Consider the following 5,522-nt stretch of genomic DNA (forward strand, 5'->3'; position numbering starts at 1 on the left):
AACAGCAATTTGCAGAAGAGGGACGCTCAGAGGAGTATGATGTTGTTGATAGATAGTGAGGTGTTGGGAACCGGGGTTTTGGCTCTGAGTGGGGATTTTCTGTTGCTTCCCTCTTCATCCACTAGATGGTGCTTAAAGGAGGGCGTGCCCTCTGACTCAGGTCAGCACACCTGTGATTCATCACCAGGGCCGGCCCAAGGCAAAGTAAACTAAGCAGCCGCTTAGAGCTCCAAGGCCACTAAGGGGCCCCCTCAGTGGAGCTGATTAAATTTTTTATTTTTTTTGTAATAATTTCTGTCATTATAATATCAAAAACACACAATTTTATCGTGAAGTGATTTGTTTTCACAATAATATATATTTGATAATGTATGTAGAAATAATTTTATGAATAAAAAGAAAGAACTAAATTGCTCTCGCGGTACCCCTGGTGGCCACGGTAGGTACCGCACGCTTCACCGGTAATATGAGCTGGATCCAAATGTCCAAAGCTCTGGTCAGAAGTTAAGTACCGTAAGCAATGTCTAAAAAAAAGACTTATCTTCGGGGAGGGAGAAAAGAAAGTAGAAGAATAGAAAAAATCCCAGATAAAGGTTAGTTTTAATGTGTCTTGGTAATGTAATGTAAAAGATTTGTAAAGCTGCCAGCTTGATAGTGACCAGGAACAGTCTAGTTCAACAACCAAACATTTAAGCTAGGGTCTTTGTGTGAAACCGAGTTTAAACTTTAAATTAGTTGATTCTCATGGTTGGCTCTGAATATTTCTAAAGGTATTTTTGGCTTCAAAACGCCGTGTTTGATAACTTTTGACAACAATAATCAAAACTTCTTAATGTTTGACATTGTCTAGCAAAATGTTTTTACGTCAGGCTACATAGCTGCTACGTTGATGAGCTGCTCTATGCTGTAGTTGGGGATTTGTTGTTTGCTGCTGAGCAAAATCATTTTGTGACACTTCATCATCTGAGTGTTTGCCAGTTATGGTACTTTGCGCCCCTCCGAGCTCGCAGTCTGTGTTTCTCTGAAATTATTTCTAGTAATTAATCTTTGTGGCATCTCTCTCTCAGGTGTTGGAAATTCCCCAGTGAAGCCAGAGTCCTGACTCCCCTCGTGACGCCGTGGATTGTTACCCACTGGTTGCCCAGTCCCTTCTTCGCCTCTGCAGATCTTCAAAAACCGTTCCTGGAATCCCAGCTGGCAGTCGGTTCGCTCCTCGTTCCTCCACACCTGAACTTACCTGTCTACCCTCCACCACAGCCCTTACATATACCTGCAAAGAACTTACTCCATCAAGACCTCACACTGGAACCCGGATCACTTCAAGGACACCCACAAAAAGACCATACTCTGGAAACCACGGTATTACCCCCCTGGTGGAAGTTTATTTACATCTCAAAATACAGACGACCCTGGTTGCCAACTCCAAGGCCAAGAACTGCACAATCTCCCTTTTCTTCATTGTAAAAGTAAACTCTGTTCATCTGATCATCTGTTCTCCTGGTGGTGTTCTGTATGTGGGTCAAGAAACTAGGACCCATCATGACATGAGGTGGCAGTCATAAGATGCCCCAAAGAGGACAAGAGCCACACCAGCCGTGTTTCCATTGACCAAAAAGGTGGGTAAATTGGAATTCCGAAAATAATTTTGCTTAAGGGAAACGATAGTTTTGGGGAAAAAAACTAATTTTTTTCTATGAATAATTTTTGCACAAGAATGAGATGATTTTTTGGCTGTTTCGAAATGCAGCCAGACGTTACTGCTGGCGGAAAAGTCGAAGAAGACGGCGGAAAGTGGTAGGAGGATGATGGCCCAGCAGTTCATCACATTAGGTTTTGAAAGAGCCATTAAATCTGAGAATTTTTTTATTGTAGGAAATTGACTGCGTGGTCTAAAAGCGAATATCACAAATTGATAGCCGGATATTCTCCATCAGGATTTCAGTTTTTCTGTTCCGGAAGGTCAGCTCAAAAAAAAAAATTAAAACAGATCCCATCTACAGATAAAAATATAGAGGCAGTTCTGTCCAATTTACAAAATACATTCCGATTCTCTCTTGATAATAAAGCAATGTAGTCAAGGTTAGGTCCTTATATCATTTGGTAAAAAGTTTCATCTACTGACTTTCACAAGAGAGATACTTACCTTGACACGTAGAACCACTTTGGCTTGATAGATTTTTTTTTTTATCTCTCCTAGTTTATAAACTGAATGTTGGTCCTAATATTAAAATTTGTTAGATGATTTAAAACATAAGTATGACCCAAAACAAGCAAGTGAGCAAATCCTGTTTTCTACTCCCTTGACCAAAACTTCTTTCTCAAAAATGACCTTTTTTTTTTTTTTTTTTTTTTTTTGCTATTCATTGAAGTCAAACCCACACCAAGCTTAAAGATTTCCTTTGGCTGGCATGTGAACCAGTGAAGCTTTGGAACAGAAAAGTCTCTATCATCTCGGATCTGCCTGACTTTATCACTCGTCTTCTTTATCTCCCCAGTCAGATCTCAGCGGGAGGCTATCTTCTGTGACCCCGGACGGCTGATCCATATTCCATGAAAGGGGCAGCAGAATAAATGGCGTCCCAAGCTCATTTAACAGGCAACGGCGATCGATGGTATCTGATCAAAGATGGAACTATTTAAAAAAAAAGGATCGGTCAATCTCTGCAAAGTGTTTGATGTCGACCCAAGGTCACCTCATTAATGCACGACTTTAATTTCACAATATATTTATGAGTTCCTGCGTCTGACTTCACATACATTCAGCGCATGGTGATTAGATGGCTACTGATACAGCGGCTGACGGGGAAAAAAATGTCTGTTTGCTTTCAATCCGCTGTGCCCACAGTGCAGATTATGTAGCCTGAGGCGATAACTAGACCTCATTGAAATCTTGATAAATTCCAGGTGAATTCTGCAAGTGCCTTTGTTTTTACTTCTGAAGAATTAGCTTCATCAGAAGCTGAGTGTTTGCATGTGTTTAGTAGTCGTTCCATTTGGTGGATTGCAAAGCCTTCCTGAGATCATTTTCCCTTTAAAAGCCTCAGTGTTCAGCTTGTTTCATGGTTCCATGTGAGTGGTTTGATGAGCACGCTGAGAGGGAACGGAACGCTCCCCGTTATCACCAGTAAGACTTCCACCATCAAGAGGAGGCAGACGTCGGGGTGGAACATTATCTCTGCGACATCGCTCCCTGTCAAGAAAGGGCTGTTTGTTGGAGTTAACAGCTTCTGTTTTCATATGCAGATGGATAACTTCAGGTGAGCGATCTTCCGCAGCAAAATGAATTTGACTCCAACGTTGGTCTTTTGTTGTTCCAGGGAGATTTTGTCTTCCTCACTCCGAAACGTCCTGTTGTTTGTTTAGGTGTTCACAGTGACGCGCTGGTTTTTGTATCACGACTGGCAGATTGGGGATCACACACCTAACAACTGCGACAGGACCTTTCAACCCAACTATCGTCAATTGAGCGCATCAAACTCTCGTGGAAACTCTTTAAAGATCAACTGTTGGATGTAATAAATATACCAGTAGGTGGCATTGGAAAATAAAAGTCTCACAAATAAATCCGACAGCCATATTTCTGGTACCATATACGTTACATGTTATTGTTTACATCCGGAAATTTTACGCATTCGCACAACGCTGGAGGGCAAAACAGAGATCCTTTTACATGCCAAACATAGCCGGGTTGCCATGGTAGAACAATTGCATTAACAAAATAAAACCTGTAGATGTAGGTATTAATAATTTTGTGAAGTGTGCCACAGCAAACAGAAAAATATCTTTGAGTTGTTGGAAGAGCAACTCAAAGCCATTCATACCCATTGCCATAGCAACAGACCGACAACAGCTCCACTTACTGTATTAGGATTCAACACCAAAGAACACGCAAACATTTCACACACAAAAACACAGAACATCCAATCTGTTACAGTTTTATGTTTTCAGGCTTGCTTTTCAGCAGTTATTAATAAGTTATCATTGAACAGCTTTGATTAGCTAATCTGTTCTACTTATGACCTGTCAGAGTGGTTGTGTGGGTGGCCTTACTGTTTTTAACTGAACCGAAACACACCAAATTCAATCTGGGGAAACTCAGGTAGAGGAAAAACAGAGATTACAAGGGTTTATTGACATGAATCAATTAAAAGACCCTGGCGGAAGACATTGTGATGTGAAATGCAATGAGCTTGGATGAGCATTTTTGATGCTGATTAGGGATGTCTTCCCCCAGGGCCCGTTCACTGGTCGGAAAATGACAGACGCCTGGAGAGCCAAGAGCATGGAGGTGGAGAAGGGGGACTGAGCACGACTGGAGAGCAGGTGCCGCCATGGATGAAGGTCCTTATAAGCAGCAGCTTGATCGATGATTGGCGAAGATGGGACATGGTCTGATGCTGATAGGCTGACAGCAGATGTCGCTGCGATTGGATGATGCAGGTGAGGCTGGAGAGTCTTTCAGTTTGAATTTACACCTAGACGTCATTTCCACAGCACATCTAGATGTTGAGGTTGTCAAAGTCAAGCTAGCATAACTGAGCTGCTTTTCTCTCCCTCGCTATGTTTTTTTTTTTTTTTATTAAAACCTTTTCCTGACTAGTGAAATATGATACTTTTGGACCTTGTTATTTGCCTGTGATGGTGTTGACAATTAGAGCAAAGCACAGAGTCCCTTTTTCTTCCACATATCACAAGATTTGTGGCGTTATGTTGACAACTTGGCAGCTAAAACCAATGCTAGTCATTATCAGTTATATTACCTGACAACATTTAGGACTTACAACAGCTATAGTACTGAATTATTAATTTCCATCTATACAGGGAATCTATAATCATCTGGCCTTAAAAGTCCTTTTCTGCAAGAAAGTTGCCACTGCCACATTTGTTCCCTTTAAATTTTACGGAGAGAACTATATACCTTTAATGTAAAACACTTGCCTTAAAAGTTTCCTTTCTCCTTCTACTCCACGGTTTTATGTTGAACAAGGCTTTTCTAGGGATCTGTAGAGATTGCATTAAAATATCATGATGAAGACTAAATTCTTTTATATTCAAGGCTTCGTGAACCATAAATGTCACAGTGAGAAATTACTGTCCCGCCACAGGAGAAGTTCCAGTGTGCTCACAGTCTGAACTTTGCAGTCGCTGTTGTGTCACAGTGGTTAGGCTGCAGAAAAACAGAGCTTTACATGTGGGGGAAAAAACAAAACAAAAAAAAAAACGAATGTATGTCAAAAAAAAGAAAAATGTTAATGTTAGCTGTGGAGCATGCAGAGTCAGCCCCCATTACTCTTTGGTGGATACAGTAGGGGAGGTCCTGTGGTGTGGTACAGGAAGCTGTGACCTTTCATGGAAACCCAGGCACTAAATCACTGTCTGAGTTGCAATAGCTCCATGTAGGCTAAGATAGAGTGGACAGCTCTATCTGGGGATCTGCCTCAGTGACTCCTAAGGCCCAGCTCATTAATTGCTGGGGCAGCAGATGCAGGGCCACTCACCTTTGGTGAGAATAATCTAAATTT

The 5,522-nt window shown here is 41.5% G+C and overlaps 1 long non-coding RNA gene across 1 annotated transcript; it reads left to right on the forward strand.

The window, feature by feature from the left end:
* The first annotated feature begins 2,747 nt into the window (after nucleotides 1–2,747).
* LOC122835168 lies at nucleotides 2,748–4,816 on the forward strand. The gene is made up of 3 exons (XR_006371280.1): nucleotides 2,748–3,257; nucleotides 3,364–3,527; nucleotides 4,235–4,816. It is a non-coding gene; the product is annotated as an uncharacterized LOC122835168 (long non-coding RNA).
* The last annotated feature ends 706 nt before the right edge of the window (nucleotides 4,817–5,522 follow it).

Source organism: Gambusia affinis, linkage group LG08 (genome assembly GCF_019740435.1).
Source record: "Gambusia affinis linkage group LG08, SWU_Gaff_1.0, whole genome shotgun sequence".
Lineage (NCBI taxonomy): Eukaryota > Metazoa > Chordata > Actinopteri > Cyprinodontiformes > Poeciliidae > Gambusia > Gambusia affinis.